Source organism: Notamacropus eugenii, chromosome 7, assembly GCF_028372415.1.
Source record: "Notamacropus eugenii isolate mMacEug1 chromosome 7, mMacEug1.pri_v2, whole genome shotgun sequence".
NCBI classification, from domain to species: Eukaryota; Metazoa; Chordata; class Mammalia; order Diprotodontia; family Macropodidae; genus Notamacropus; species Notamacropus eugenii.
Window position 1 is genome coordinate 86,453,918 of NC_092878.1, and position 17,595 is coordinate 86,471,512.

The 17,595-nt window shown below is 36.5% G+C and overlaps 1 protein-coding gene across 1 annotated transcript in view; it reads left to right on the forward strand.

Annotated features, from left to right (window-relative positions):
- The window catches only part of LOC140514564 (polypeptide N-acetylgalactosaminyltransferase-like 6), a 902,815-nt gene that overhangs the window by 854,945 nt on the left and 30,275 nt on the right, over window positions 1–17,595 (forward strand). The window lies entirely within an intron of this gene.

Sequence of the window (17,595 nt, forward strand, 5' to 3'; positions counted from 1 at the left end):
ATGGGTAGGACTCTTTTCTCACCTATTTTCCAAAATAGTTTAAATAGCATTGGTTTTTGTTGTTCTTTAAACATTTGATAAAATTCACTTGTAAATTCATCTGGCCCAGGAGATTTTTTTCCTAAGGGACTTTATTGATTGCTTGCTGAATTTCTTTTGTTGAAATGGGGTTATTTAAGTATTTTACTTCCTGTTCTGTTAATCTAGGAAATTTATATTTTTTGTAAATATTCATCCATTTTACTAAGATTGTCAAATGCAGTGACATACAGTTGGCAAAATACTTCTTAATTATTGTTTTAATGTCCTCCTCATTAGTGGTGAACTCACACTTTTCCTTTTTGATACTGATGATTTGGTTTTCTTCATTTCTTTCTTTAATCAATTTAACCAAAATTTATCTGCCTTATTGTTTTCTTTTCACAAAAACAGCTCTTAGTTTTATTTATTAGTTCAATAGTTGTTTTAATTTCAATTTTAGTGGTCTCTCCTTGGTTTTCAGAATTTCAGCTTTGAAGTTTAATTGGGAATTTTTAAATTAAACTTTTTCTGTCTTCTTTTATTTGCATACTCAATTGAGTCCTCTTTCTCTGTTTTATTCATATAACCATTTAGAAACATAAAACTACCCCTAAGAATTATTTTGGATGTATCTCATAAGTTTTGATATGTTACCTCATTATTGTCATTCTCTTGTATAAATTTACTGATTGGTTCTATGATTTGTTGTCTGACCCATTTATTCTTTAGAATTAGATTATTTGGTTTCCAAATAATTTTAGTCTTATCATGGCTCTTTATTACATTTAATTTTATTGCATCCTGATCTGAAAATTTAATATTTCTGCCTCTCTGCATTTGATTTAAGGTTTCTATGCCCTAATACACAATCATTTTTTGTGTACCATGTACTATTGAGAAAAAGGTCTATTTCTTTCTACCCACATTCATTTTTTTCCAGAGGTCTACCATATCTAACTTTTTAAATATTCTATTCACCTCTCTTACTTCTTTCTTGTTTATTTTGTGCTTTGGTTAATCTAGGTTTGAAAGTATAGTTTTACTGTCTATTTCTTCCTGTAAATCACTTGACTCCTTTGAGAATTTGGATGCTTAACACTTGGTGTATATATGTTTAATAAAGATATTGCTTCATTGTCTATGGTAAATTTTGGTGGGATGTAGTTTCCTTCATTATCTCTTTTAATTAAATATAATTTTTCTTTTACTTTGTCTGAGGTCAGGATTGTTCCACTTTTTTTTTCCACTTCAGCTAAAGCATAGTATATATTCTGCTTCAGCCTTTTCCTTTACTCTGTTTCCCTCTGCTTCAAATGTGTTTCTTGTAAACAACTTATTGGAGGATTATGGCTTTTATTCCACTCTGTCACGTGCTTCTGTTTTGCGGAAGACTTTATCCCATTCATTATCATAGTTATTATTACTATCTATATCTCTCTCTCAAACATATTTCTCTCCCATTTATGCTTTTCTCTCTTCTTTCTTCCTCTCTCTCCTCACTAGCATTTTGCATTTGACCACTGCTTCCCCCAATTCACCCTCCCTTCTATTTTCCCACACTCTTTTCTTTCCCTTTTCCTCTACTGTTTCCTGCTGTGTAAGTTAGTTTTCTATACCTAACTATGATATTTCTCTCTTTGAGCCAAATCTAATGAAAGTAAGTTCCAGCAATACTCAACTCCCTTCCTTCTGTCCCTCTGCTCTAAAAGGTCCTTGTGCCTTTTCATATGATGTAATTTACCTTTTTCTTCCCCCTCCTTTCTTCTTCTCCTAATAGAATTCCTTTTTATCATTTATTGTATTTTCATCACATTGTAGTGCCAATGTGATATTCACAGTGTCTATGGTGGCCATGAATATCCTTGTGCAATTCTGAATAGCGTAATACAACAGACTTTCCACATGGAAGACAAAATCAAAACATTTATCCCAACATCAGAAAGCCAAATCCATCATAGGAACAAAAGTCTATACACCATAACAATGCAGAGGACAACACCATCCCCAAGCCTTCTCCTGCTAGGCTTCCCACAAACTAGCTCCTTTAAAGAAATTGCAGGCAAGCTCCCTTAAACAAAATTACAAACAAGTTCTCTCACTCATACTAAACATCTTCCTGCTTGCCAGCATCCTTCCTATCTCTGATTGTTTCATGACTAACTTCCTCTCATCTATCTAGCTCTGCCTCTTCCTGTTCTACCCTTCATGCTGTACCCCTTCCTATTCTACACTTTCAGCAAACTCCTCACACTACAGGTTTCATGTAACTCAGACTTCTATGTGACCCAGACAGGTCAGGTGGGCCTATTAATGAATGGGAAAGATCTTCCCATTTAAATTACCATTACACACATGAAAGTCAACTTATATTTATGCCCTCTGTCCATGTATACCCCTTTTAAGTGTCATAATAAAGATATAGTTCTCAAGAGTTACAAATATCATCTTCACATGTAGGGAAGTAACAATTTCCCCCCATTCAATAACATGTTTTTGTTTTGTTTTGTTTTGTTTCTTGTATACCCCTTTTGGCTGTCGAGTCTTATATTTGAAGATCAAATTTTCTGTTGAGTTCTGGCATTTTCATCAGGAAGTTTTGGATGTCTCCTATTTCACTGAATGTCCAACTTTCTCCTGAAAGATTATGCGTAGCATTGCTGGGTTGTTGATTCTTAGTTGTAATCCAAGCTCCTTTACCTTACAGAATATCATATTACAAGCCCTCTGACCTTTTAGTATAGAAGCTGCAAAGTCCTATATAATCCTCATTGTCATTCCATGATATTTAATTTTTTTCTGGATGCTTGCAGTATTTTCTCCTTGATCTGAAAATTCTAGTATTGGACTGGAATATTCCTTGGCATTTTCCATTTGGGATCTCTTTCAGGTGGATTCTTTTGATGAATAATTTACCCTCAGGTTCTAGGACCTCAGGCTAGTTTTCCTTGATGATTCTTAAAGATGCTCTCAAGGCTCTTTTTGTTTTTTCTTTAATCATGGCTTTCAAGTAGATCAATAATTTCTAAATTATCTCTCCTGGATCTATTTCCAGGCCAGTTGTTTTTGCAATAAGAGATTTTACTATTTCTTCTATTTATTTTCATTCTTTCAATTTTGTTTGACTGATTCTTGATGTCTCATATAATCATTAGCTTCCGCTTGTCCATTTGTAATTTTTAATGGTTTTCTTCAAACATCTTTTGTGCCTCCTTTTCCATTTGGCCAATTTTACTTTTTAAATATATCTTCTTGAATTTTTGACTAAACAAGAGATAGAAAACATTATGAAGTACAAAATGGACAATTTTGATTACGTTAAATTAAAAAGTTCTTGCACAAACAAACCCAATGCAACCAAGATTAGGAGGGAAGCAGAAGACTGGGAAAGAATTTTTGCAATTAATGTCTGTGATAAAGGTCTCATTTCTAAAATATATAGAGAACTGAGTCAAATGTACAAGAATACAAGTCACTTCCCCTCTGATAAATAGTCAAAGGATATGAACAGGCAGCTTTCAGATGAAGAAATCAAAGCTATCTATAGTCTTATGAAAAAATGCTTTAAGTCACTATTGATTAGAGAGGTGCAAATCAAAGCAACTCTGACATACCACATTGCACCTATCAGATTGACTAACATGATAAAACAGGATGATGATAAATGTTGGAGAAGATGTGGGAGAGTTGGAACACTAATTCATTGTTAGTGGAGTTGTGAGCTGATCCAACCATTCTGGAGAGCATTTGGAATTATGCCCAAAGGGCTACAAAAATGTGCATGCCCTTTGATCTAGCAATACCATTTCTAGGACTGTATCCCAAAGAAATCATAAAAGTGGGAAAGGTTCCCACATGTGCAAAAATATTTATAGCAGCACTCTTTGTGGTGGCCAAAAACTGAGAATCAAAGGGATGCCCATCAACTGGGAAGTGGCTGAATAAATTGTGGTATATGAAAGTAATGGAATACCATTGTACCATAAGAAATGTTTAATAGGAAGACTTCAGAGAGGCCTGGAAAGACTTATATGAACTGATGCTGAGTGAAAGGAGCAGAACCAGGAGAACTTAGTACACAGCAATAACCACAGTGTGCAAGGATTTTGTCTGGTAGACTTAGAAGTTCCCTGAAATGCAAGGACTTAAAAAATTCCCAGTGGTCTCTTAAGGCAAAATACCTTCCACATCCAGAGAAAGAACTATGAAATTCAATTGCCGAATGTAACAGATCATTTTCTTTTATATTATGTTTGATTTGTTTTATGATTTTTCCCATTCATTTTAATTCTTCTGTGCAACATGAGTAATGTGAAAATGTATCTAGTAGGAACGTATGTGTGGAATCTATATAAAATTGTATGCCATCTCAGGGAGGGACAGGGGAGGTGGGGGGAAGGAGGCAGAGGGAGGGGAAAAAATCTAAGTTATATAGAAGTGATTGTAGAACATTGAAGACAAATAAAATGGTAATAAAAAAAATTCTTCTCTTGAGTGAATTTTTGTACATCCTTTTCCATTTGGCTAATTCTACTTTTTCAGGGGTTGTTTTTTTGGTTAGTTGTATTTTTTAAGAACTTGTTTTCTATACTCAATTTTTGTCCTTCCTTTTCCAAGTTCTTGACTGTCTCTTGTATACCTCTCATTTCTTTCCCAATTTTCCTTCTAACTCTCTTATTTGACTTTTGAAATCCTTGAGTACCCTGTGAGGTTTCTGATGTAAATATATTGACAATACTGTCATCTTCTGAATTTATTTTTTTAATATTCCCTGTCCTCATTGAAAGAATCTATGGTCACTTTTCTATTTCTGCTTTCTGCTCATGATATTTGCCTATTTCCTGACTTTTAAAGTTGAGCTCTCCTGCTGAATCATAGGGAGCAATCACCCAAGGTTCTTGTGCTGGGGTCTAGGGAGTAGTGACTGGCTTTGTATGCTGGGGCCTCAGGGCCTGGCAGCTGGAGGCTATAGGGGTCTGGAAGCTTGCGTGGTGCTGAGTTGGAGTCAGAAACATTGAAGTCTGGGTGGGGAAGGAGTCTGGACCTTGAAAGATGTCTGCTTTCTCAGGCTTCTGTGAAGCAACTGAAGGTTTGGCTGCTGGAGAATGCCTACCTGCCTCCATGGAGTTATTTTGAAGCAGAGTGAGCTTTGGCTCCCGGAGGACACCTGCCAAGCCTGTACATGTGGTAATACTCTATAGCTGGAATCTACTGGTTTCCCTACTTGTGCCAAGGCACTCTGAGGGTGGGGATCTTGTTGTTGGTGCCTGCCTGCTCTACCACCCTGTGCCTCAGGATCTGAGGTTTGCAAAAGTGGGGCTTGCCGCTGGCTTTCTGGAATGCCTCCAGCCCTATACTCCTCCCCTTCTAACAGAGCTAGTGGCATCTTTCTCATTAATCCCTGGAGCCTTGCAAGCTAAATTACTGCTGTACCCTCTCTTTCTGATGGCTTAGTTGTTACAGGGCTTTTCCTGGGAGATATTTTCGGGGTTTTTGGAGGTCAATAAGGGAGTGTGGGAGCAATGTACTACTTACTCAGCCATCTTGTTTCCTGGAAGTTGAAATGAGAATTTCTTAAACACAGAGGTATTAAAGTCTTCTGTCTTAATGAAATTTCAGTCTCTAACCAGTATTGCTGAACTTGGGTAGATGTTTTTTAAAGAAAACAAAGAAATCGGGTGAAACACAAAGCAGAGAGTAAATGCCTGAATGACTATAATTTGGATACAACTCTGGTCAATGAGCAAGTGAAGTTTTCCCAATATGCCTGCTATAAAAAAACATCTCTGCTGGCTTCCAAATGCCTGCTCAGTAAATTATTCCCAATCATCATCTCCATCAGGCATTCAGATCATGTTAAACCACAGTTGATTCTCATGTGAATGACATCAGACTAATTCTCTTATGAATGAGAATGGCTTAAAGTATCTGAAGTTGATAAAAATAACTGTCTTAATTTTTTAATTACTCCTTTTCACATAAAGCCATGTATCTATTGTCCTTCCAACTCTGCTCCAATTCCTTCAGTATCCGGGGGTAGACTTCTTGGAATGAGGGCTACTTATGTAACCACCTAGATTATTCTTCCAGAATTCCCATAGATTTCTTCATTTCAGGATGGGGTTTTACATGTTCCAGAATGCTTAACCCAATGCTATTCATGTATTATTTCTGTTACTTTTACGTTGCTAAATCTTGACTCATTGATGACCCACATGAATAATGTAACTATATGATATACTTTTACAGACAAGGCCTCTGATATTCTTTCTGGTTTTCAGTAAAGGTTACAGGACTTTTGATTTGAAGGATGAGGCAGTGTAAATCTCCCTTCAAAAAGTTAGCACATGTGTTGGAAAAACTTAGGTACATTAACAGACTGACTACCATTTAGTGCCAAATTGACTACTTCTTGAACTTTCATTGGAATTTGGATTGTATTGATTCATTAATAAAATTACTGAAAAATAAGTTCTTCAAGAAATAATTAAAAACAGCCTAGGTGTGAATAATAAAAAAGAGAAATCTCTTCCCCAGCCCTACTCACATATATTTTCCTGTCCAAACTAAATTAACATTTCTATCAAGTGGCAAAAGAAATGACCAGCTATCACCACTTTATCAAGTCGAAAGATAAGGCAAAATTACATTAAAAGAACAGCATGACTGAAACCAGGTATTATAAATTGAATACTGTGACAGTGAAGTAATTACTATGTAAATTGTTGGTTGGAAATGGCTTCCACTAATATTTTCTGAAATATGCTTGTCACTAGTCTGATGTCATATGGACATTTTATTCTCCTAATTCATGAGATAAAGATGAAACAAAAGATAAGCTTCAGCAATATGTTTTAATAATAGAATGTGATGTTTAAATAAAAGGTTAGAAATTCTAAATTTATTTTTCCTTAACATCCCTAACTGTGAAGTGCTCTCCTACAAGGATAAAATAAAATTTGGGGCAGACTATTTTTATAATCACTTAGCTACTCCTGTAGTTGACTTCCTAAAATATTCAGCCAGCAAGCAACATGGATTTCAACTTTTTCTCTGTTGTTATCCATCAACAAAGGCACTTTACAAGGCTGTTCATAGGACTAGGAGGTTGAAAATCTGGAAGCTTTCCAAGGCCTGACACTAGTGTCTCTTAATGTGCATAAAATATAGTTACTGCTGTAACCACAGGGTCAAACAAATTGCAACTTTTATAAATTGGCTTTTTTCTACAAGCTGACTGAAATAGAGGTGGACTTGATTTTCTTTTCCACCATTTCAGAAGCTCATTTTCTGCAGAGTATAGTGTTCTGCCTATTACAAAACTACAGACATTAAAGCACAAAATGCAGGATGAAAGACAAGTTCTTGATATCAATGATTAACTGCACATTCTCATGGAGCAGCAATTATTGAGTCAACTTAATGTCATAGTAAAATGAGACACTGGGTGGCACTTTTCATATTAGGTAGTAGGACATATTTCAAAAAATCTTGTTTTCATTTTGAGGGTGATTTTTTTTATCTGTGGATTTTTTGAATATAATTAAATGATGGGAAAATATTATAATACACTTGATTGTAGTAGTGATCTCCCCAGCAAATAGGAGACTGCTTTGCTTACATCTAATTTCCTCAGAAAGGGGAATTGCAGGGGTGGAAATAAACAACAGCATTACAATTTGAAGGACTTCTATGACTTTCTAGAGACCACCTAATATAGTGCATGAGGCTTATAGAGGTTAAGTGATTGCCCAGGATCACAATGGTCTTTTTTTAATCTCAGGTTACCATACTACATGCTCTCTGTGAGATTGTTCTCTTTTTTTCTGTGTGTCTCTCTGTGTCTCTCTCTGTGTGTCTCTGTCTCTGTGTCTCTTTCTCTGTCTCTCTATGTCTCTTTCTGTCTCTGTCTGACTCTCATAAATCTATAGATTTATATATGTTTATAAGAAAGTGTCTATGTATATGTGTGTATAAATGTATATATTATAGATAAATATACATATCCATCTACATACACACATCTTTCTATAGTAGGTGATAACTAGTTGTGTTTGTCCTTCACTCTCAAAAAAGAATCATGACATCAAGATGATGACATGACTTGCAGTTGACTTTCATTTGAGTGAGGGAGGGCTGTGCAAGGTCACTAACCTGACTTTCTTCTCCTAAGCCATCTGAGTCCAGTGGCCTGATATTCACCAGGACAGCTGGAGATGGTGCTTTCAGGCTAAGGTCTTTTAGCATTCTCACTTTGAGTGAGATACACCCATTCAATGAAAAGTTTCCTTTAAGTAGTTGCTCAAGGGATGACCTCTTTAAATAAAAAAAAAATAAATCAAACTGAGAGGAAACAACTCTCGGGGTTCCTGGGTAAAAGAGAGAAATGGAATGGGGCAAATTATATCTCATATAAGAGGCAAGAATCAGCTTTTTCATTGGAGGGGAAAATGGGGGAGGTGAGAGGGAAAAAGTGAAACTTACTCTCATCACATTTGGCTTAGGGAGGGAATAACATGCATATTCAATTTGGTATGAAAATCTATCTTACACTACAGGAAAGTAGGAGAGAAGGGGATAAGTGGGGTGAGGGAATGATAGAAGGGATGGCAAATGGGAGGAGGCAGTAATTAGAAGTAAACACTTTAGGGGAGGGATAAGGTCAAAAGACAGAATAGAATAAATGAGGGGCAGGATAGGATGGAGGGAAATATAGTTAGTCTTTCACAACATGATTTATGGAGGTCTTTTGCATAACTACACGTGTATAGCCTATATTGAATTGCTTGCCTTCTCAATGGGGATGGATGGGGAGGAAGAAAGGAAGAGAAGTTGGAATTCAAAGTCTAAGGAATGAATGTTGAGAATTGTTTTTGCAAGCAACTGGGAACTAAGAAATACAGGTAATAGGGTATAGAAATCTATCTTGCCCCACAAAAAAAGAGAGAAGATAGGGATAAGGGAAGGTAGAGGTGTGATAGAAGGGGTGCACATTGGGGGAAAGGGTAATCAGAATGAATGGAGTTTTAGATTGAGGGGAGGGGAGAGATGGGGAGAAAATTTCCACAAAACTCACAGTTTTGTGGAAATGAATGTTGATAACAAAAGAAAAAAAAGAAAAAGAAAAGAAAAGAAAAAAGGAAATATGAAAGAAAAGGCTACAAGCCAAGATCAAAGTGGAAGGAGTGTTACTGCATGACTTTCTGTTTGCAGATGATTGTGCACTCAATGTAGCCTCTGAAGCTGAGATGAAACAAAGTATGGATCAATTCTCTGCTGCCTGTGCTAATTTTGGCCCAATAATAAACACCAAGAAAACACAGGTGCTCCATCAGCCACCACCACACCATCCATACATGGTTACAACAAATGGAGAAGTTTCGAATGCTGTGGACAAGCTCACTTTTCTTGGTAGTGTACTTTTCACAGATGTACACATTGACAATGAGGCTGACCCACGCATTGCCAGAGCTAGCTCAGTGTTTGGGAGGGTCCAAAGAAAAGTTTGGGAGAAGAGGTATTAGACTGACTACCAAATTGAAGTTCTACAGAGCTGTTGTGCTGACCTCATTGTGATATGCTTGTGAAACATGGAGAGTCTACCAGCGCAATGCAAGGAAAATGAATTGCTTCCATTTGAAATGTCTTAAGATGATTCTGAGGATCACCTGGCAGGATAACGTAGGAGACAATTGAAGTCTTTGCTTGAGCTGAACTGCCAAGCATTCAAACTATGCTTCAGGGAGCACAACTCAGATTGGCTGGCCACATTGTTCAAATGCAAAATGTATGCTTGTCAAAAAGACTATTTTGTGGAGAACTTGCATGAGGCAGGTGATTACATGGTGGTCAGAAGAAGCAAAACAAGGACACTCACAAGGTCTCTCTCAAGAACTTTGGATTTGACTGTACTACATGGGAGACACTGGCACAAGACCACTCACCATGGCATGCCCACATCAGAAAGGATGCTGTGCTCTTTGAGCAAAGCAGAATCGAGACAGCACAGAATAAATGCAGGATGAGCAAGTTTGGGATATCCACCCCAAATATTCACATGGACTATCTGTGCCCAACCTGTGGTAGAGCATTCTGAGCTCATATTGGTCTGATCAGCCCCAGTTGGACACACTGAAATTCACTTTATCATGGTGATAACATTTTAGTCCTCTTCAAAGATAAAGGACAACAACCATCCAACCCAAGCAACCATTGAGAACCCATTAAACACAGTGTAAACTATTGTCTTAGGCACTGAGGATATAAATACAAATCAGTCATAGTTTCAGCCCCTGAGGAGGTGACACCTGAAAAGAAGGGAGTTAACATGTCAAAAAGAATGGGATTTGATGCAGTGAAATGAATGATACAAACAAGTGCTTTAGGAATTATGAATAAGGGAAATAGTCATATATAGGAGAGTGAATAGAGTCTTTGTGGAGGAGGTAGGACCTAAAATGAGTCTTAAAAGTGGAGAATGAGAGAAGCAGGGCTGAGCCAAGATGGCAGATTAAAAGCAGAGTTTTGCTTGAGCTCTTCCCCAAACCCCTTCAAATACCTGTAAAAATGACTAAACAAATTCTAGGGCAGTAGAACCCACGAAATAACAGAGTGAAGTACATTTCTAGCCCAAGACAACCTGAGATGTTGATAGAAAATGTCTGTTGCACTACACTGAGAGAGAAGCACACTTCAGTGCATAATGCACCAGCACAAACCAGGGCTACAACTTATTCAGCCAATTGCTATTTGATGGGAATCCCCTCAATTTTCAATTCTTTATATCACCACAAAAAAAAAATCATTGTTCCTATGTCTTACCATTTATCAATTGAGGAAATACTTGTATTGTAAATTTGATTCAGTTCTCCATATTTTTCATAAATAAATCTTTTATCAGAGGAACTTGCATGAAAAAAAGTTTTCTCAGTTTCCCAGTTTTCCTAAGATCTTAGCTATATTGTTTTTTTTTTCATTTAATGTAATCAACACTATCTATTTTACATTGTGTACACTATTTGTTGTTTGGCCATAAATGCTTCCTTATTTGTAAATATGACAGGTAAGATATCCTATGCTCTCTTAATTTACTTATGATGTTACTCCTTATGTCTAAATCATGCCCGTTTTGACCTCATCTTCATATGCAGTGTTGGTCTATACTCAGTTTCTGACAAACATTGGTCCTTTTCAATCTCTTTTTCTTCCTCAATAAAATACTCAAGGACTTTTAGATAATCCCCATCCTTTAGAACCCTCTCTCCATCATTTCCACTACCTATTAAGTCAGCATCCATTTTTATGCTGACTTAAAAGGGAAGGTTTATGTGAAGAAATTAATCAATAACAGTTTAAAATAATTTTATGTTTTTGGATAAGTGGTTTTTTAAGTTGTGTTTTGACAGAAGTTTTATGGTGCTTCCTTTATAGTTTAATTTTAGGAGGAAACAGTGATGACATGATAATGAAGATCCAGCAAGATCCTGTGTCTTATCTCTGTGTTGTTGCTTACAATGAAGTGAGGGGAAGTTCAAGAAAGTCAAACTAAGGGAAATTTAAAGCTCAATGGAAATGCTATCTTTTTTGATTTAATGAAAACAGAATTTAAAATCAAATCTTGATACAGTGCTCACCAGACCCCAGCAAAGTAGGAGCAGGCCTTGGGCCTGAATAAATCAGCAGCTGCAGAAGTTGTTTCTAGAATACTCATCGCTAAAACAATAAAAGGGGGTCAAATAATTGATAAGAGGGAGATTACAGGGGTCTCTTTGCTGGCATTGGTGGCAGGGCTCTGCTTTTTTGCCCATACTTTGGTCTGAGTTCCAGTTCTGGGTGGCAGGGCCAAGGCAAGGAGGAGAACTAGCATAGCAGAGTTTCAGCTTCAGTGGGATAGGGACCTTCATCAAAGTTCCAGGGTAGGAAACAGTGCATATCATGTAACAGTAAGGACTTCATCATATACAGGAGGACCTGCTATCACCATGTCTTTGATCTGCTTTTCTAAAAGAAAACCAACTTTTGAGGGATCAACAATCAATTTAATAAAACATAGGTATCATTTACTTAGTTCATGAGAAAAAGTCAGCACCCTGAACTTCAGAGAAAATCACATCAACAATCATGGCTTCCAACTGACTGACATAAGCAATACCTATATCATAAATCAACAGACATATCTAACTGTCTGACCATTACATGCATACATAGTTACCAAAGAGAGAAGCACCAACATCTGGGTTCTCAAAGCCAGGGAATTCCTTAGTGGCTTCCCACAGTGGCACCTGGCCGAACAAACATTTCCAAAGAGTAAACCTCAAGGTAAAATCTCATTGCAGAGTCTTTATACACTTTTTAGAGCTAGAAGGCATCACAACCCTTGAGAACCATTGCCACATCAACAAAAGGTGTGGGTCTTCCTACAAATCTTCTCAGGCCCATTAATGGGTGGAAAGATCTTTAATCACATTATTCAATCATATGTATTTTAATTTACTAAAGCAAAAAAATGCATTATCAGTACATATGGTCACTGAAAGACCAGAGTACAGGCAAGGAAAGAAATAAGCACACCTCTCCTTAGATCATACCACCTTTGAAAAACTGAAAACTTACAAGTCTGTAGAAGTATCTCTGAAAACAGTTTCACAAAATCCCTGAAGCTTGGAACAGTATGCCATCTACCCTGGAATAAGAGCCCCACTTTAGCAAAGAGTGAAAAAATCAATAAATAGCCTGGGAAATGAGCAAACAAAAGAAAAAAAATCTGACCATAGAAAATTACTGTGGTGACAATGATGATCAAAACATATACTCACAAGAAGTTAAGAAAGTTAAAAATCCTACCTCCAAGTCTCCAAGAAAAATATGAATTGGTCTCAGACCATTGAAATACCTGTAGAAAATGATTCTAAACAAATTCTGGCACTGTAGAACTCACAGAATAATGGAGAGAAGCAAATCTGTAGCCTAAGAAAGCCAAGAAGATCAAGGGGAAACATCTATCATGCCACACTGAAAGCAGAGTGCAGTCCACCATGGACAGCTGTAGCAAAGATGGCACCTGAGCAGGCATGGTGAGGGGAACTGAATCTCTGGCACCTGTGGTAGTTTCCGTACTTCACAACCCCAAAACACCAAGAACATATTGAAAGGTCAATGGAAAAAACCCATCTGATCTATGTGAGAGAGTAGAGTGGTCTAACTCCAGCTCCAGGGCAGCAGCAGGTGCAGAGGCAAAGATTGTTTCTGGAGCTCTAGGCCCACAGGCAAAGACTGTTTCTGGAGCTCGAGGCCCACAGATTGTGGGGGCATCAAGTAATTGACATTACACCACCCCCCACTTGCCTGGAAGTGGAACTTGACAAAGAGCTAAAAAGCCAAATAAACAACTGGTGAAATGAGCAAAAACCAGAAAAAGAAGCAGACTATAGAAGTTTATTTTGTTGACAAGGAAGACCAAAATATACAAACAGAAGACAACAAAGCCAAAGCTCCTATATCCAAAGCCTCTAGGAAAAATATGAAAAAAAACATGAATTCCATGATCTCAGGCCATGGAAGAACTCAAAAAGGTTTTTTGAAAATCAAATAAGAGAAGAAGAGGGAAAACTGAGAAGAGAAATGAGAGTGATGCAAGAAAATCATGAAAAATGAGTCAACTACTTGCTAAAGGGGACCTAAAAATGCTGAAAAAAATATTACCTTAAAAAGTAGACTGTCAGATGGCAAAAGAGATCCAAAAAGCCAATGAGGAGAAGAATGTCTTAAAAAGCAGAATTGGCCAGATGGAAAAGGAGATCCAAAAGCTCACTGAAGAAAATAATTCCTTTAGGATTAGAATGGAAAATATGGAAGCTAATGACTTTATGAAAAATCAAGAAATTATAAAGCAAAACCAAAGGAATGAAAAATTAACAGACAATGAGAAATATCTCATTAGAAAAACAACTGACCTAGAAAATAGATTCAGGAGACAAAATTTAAAACTTATTGGACTACCGGAAAGCCATAATCAAAAAAAGAAAAGAGCCTAAACATCAACTTTCAAGAAATTATCAAGGAAAACTGACTTAATAGTCTAGAACCAAAATAGATTTTGAAATTATCCAATGATCACCTCCTCAGAGGGATCCCAAAAGGAAAACTACTAGGAACATTGTAGTCAAATTCCAGAGCTCCCAGATTAAGGAGAAAATATTGCAAGCATGGAGAAGGAAACAATTTGAGTATGGTGGAAACACAATCAGGATAACACAAGATCTAGAAGCTCTACATTAAGGGATCAAAGGGCTTGAAATATGATATTCCTAAGGACAAAGGAACTAGTATTAAAACCAAAGAATCACCTACCCAGCAAAACTGAGTATAATTCTTCATGGGGAAAAATGGTAATTCAATAAAATAGAGGACTTTTAAGCATTGTTGATGAAAAGATCAAAGCTGAATAGAAAATTTGACTTTCAAACGCAAGAATCAAAAGAAGCATGAGAAGGTAAACAGGAGAGAGAAATTACAAGGGACTTAATAAAGTTGAGCTGTTTACATTCCTACATGAAAAGATCATGTTTGTAACTCTTGAGACTTTTGTCAGTAATAGGATATTTAGAGGTATTATATACATATAAACAGATGGCAAAGGGTGAGTCCAATATGAAGGGATGATATCTAAAAAAACAAAATTAAGGGGTGAGACAGGAATACACTGGGAGAAGGAGAAAAGGAGAAATAGAAGGGGGTAAATTATCCTTCACATAAAAGAGGCAAGAAAAAGCTTTTTTCAATGGAGGGGAAGAGAAAGGAGGTGAGAGGGAAAGAATGAACTTTATTCTCCTCAGACTTTACTTGAGGGAATAATGTGCACACTCAGTTTGGTATAAAATTTTGTCTTACACTTCAGGAAGTAGGGGAGAAGGGCATATGTGGGGTTAGGCAATGATAGAAGGGAGGGCACATGGGAGCAAGGTGTAATTAGAAGTAAACATTTTGAGAAGGGACAGGATAAAAAGACAGAATGGAATAAATAGGGGGCAGGATAGGATGTAGGGAAACAGTTATTCTGTCACATCAGGACTATTATGGCAGTGTTTTGCTTGACTACACATGTATAACCTATATTGTACTGCTTCTATTCTCAGTAGGAATGGGTGGTGAGAAAGGAAGGTAGAGAAGTTGAAACTCAAAGTTTTAAAAACACAGTTTAAAAATTATTTTTACAAGCAACTGGGAAATAAGACATATAGGCAGTGGGGTATAGAAATCTATCTTACCCTACAAGAAAATAGAGGGGAAGGGCATGACAGAAAGGAGAGATGTGATAAAAGGGAGCGCAGATTGGAGAAAGGGTAATGAGAATGCATGATGTATTGGAGTGGGAAGAGGGGAGAGATGTGGAGAAAAATTGTAACTCAAAATCTTGTGGAAGTGAATGTTGAAAATTAAAAAAATAAATTAATAAAAATGAATGCATGTCAAAGGGTAAAAGAATAAATGAGGTAGGAATAGGACAGAGAGAAATAGGGTTAGCAATCATAACTTTGAAAACATTTGAAGCAAGTTTCTCTGACAAAGTCCTCATCTCTCAAATACGTAGAAAACTACTTCAAATTTATAGAAATAAGAACCATTTCCCAACTAACAAATGATCAAAAACACATAAGTAGTCTATTCTATATAGCTATATATATAGCTATAAGAATATATGCTCTAATTCACTAATGAGAAATGCAAATTAAAACAATACTGAGATATCACATCATACCTATTAGAGTAGTTAATAAGACACAAAAAGTGATTGATAAATGTTGGAAGCATTGTGGAAAAATTGAAAAAGGAATACACCATTGATGTAGTGGTGAATTTATTCAACATTTATATAGAGAAATTTGGAATTATGCCCAAATATTTACAGGCGCTCTTTCTTGTGGCAAAGACATGGAAATTGAGGGGATACACATCAATTGGTGTATGGCTGAAGAAGTTGTGGTGTATCATTCTGATGTAATATTATTGTTATATAAGAAATTATAAAGTAAGAAAAATAATATCAAAATTCATCAGGAAGAACAACAGACCCAGAATATCAAGGTAAATAATGAAAAAAATGAGAGAGAAGGTGGCTTTAACATACCAGTTTTTAAATTGTATTATAAAGCAACAATCATCAAAACCACTTAGCACTGGCTAGAGGGGTAGATCAGTGGAATAGGTTAGGTACACAAGACACAGTAGAGAATGACTATGGCATCTACTGTTTGATAAACCCAAGAACCCCAGCTTCTGAAATAATAACTCACTGTTTGACAAAAACTGCTGGGAAAATGGAAAACAGTGTGGTGAAAACTGAGCATAGATGAATGCCTGACACCTTATACCAGAAAAAAGTCCAAATGGGTACATGATCTAGGAATAAAGGCTGATACTATAAACAAACTAGGGCAGCAAGAAATAGCTGATTTGTCAGATTCATGGAGAATGGAGGATTTTATGACCAAACAAGAGATAGAGAACATTATGAAGGGCAAAATGAATAATTTTGATTACATAAAATTGAAAAGTTTTTGCACAAATAAAGATAATGCCACCAAGATTATGAGGGAAGCAGAAAATTGGGAAAGAATTTTTACAACTAGTGTCTCTCATGAAGGCCTCATTTCTAAAATATATAGAGAACTGAGTCAAATGTACAAGAAAACAAGTCATTCCTCAACTCATAAATGGTTAAAGGATATTAATATACAGTTTTCAGAGAAAGAGATTAAATCTATCTATAGTCATATGAAAAAATGCTCTAAATCACTATTGAGTAGAGAGACACAAATCAAAACAGCTCTGAGGTACCACATCACACCTATCAGATTGGCAAACATGACAAAACAAGAAAATGAAACATGGAGAAGATGTGGGAGAGTTAGAACACTAATTCATTTTTGGTGGAGATGTGAACTGATCTAATTATTCTGGAGAGCAAATTGGAACTATGCCCAAATGGCTATAAAAATATGCATGCCCTTTGACCCATCAACACTGTCTCTAGGGCTGTGTCCCAAAGACATCATAGAAATTACAAAAGGAGCCACATGTCCAAAAGTATTTGTAGCAGTTCTTTTTGTGGTGCCCCAAAACTGGAAATCAAGAGAATGCCCATCAACTGGGGAATGGCTAAAGAATTTGTGGTATACAAATGTAATGGAATACTATTGTGCTACAAGAAATCATAAACAGGTGAACTTCAGAAAAACCTGGAAAGACTCATGTGAACCGATGATGAGTGAAGTGAGCAGAACCAGGAGAACATTATACACAATAATAGCCAGGGTGCAAGGACTGTTTTTGATAGACACAGCCCTTCACAGCAATGCAAGGACCTAAAACATTTCCAAAAGACTTATGATGTGAAATGCCATCCACATCCAGCAAAACTTATGGAGTCAGAATGCAAAATGAAGCAGACTATTTTCTCTTTTGTTACATTTTCTTTTGTTTCACTGAGTCTTCTTTAGCAAGCTATTGACTCATTCATGATTTTCTTCCATCACTCTGTTTTCTCTTCCCATTTATTCCTTTATCTTTCTTACTTGA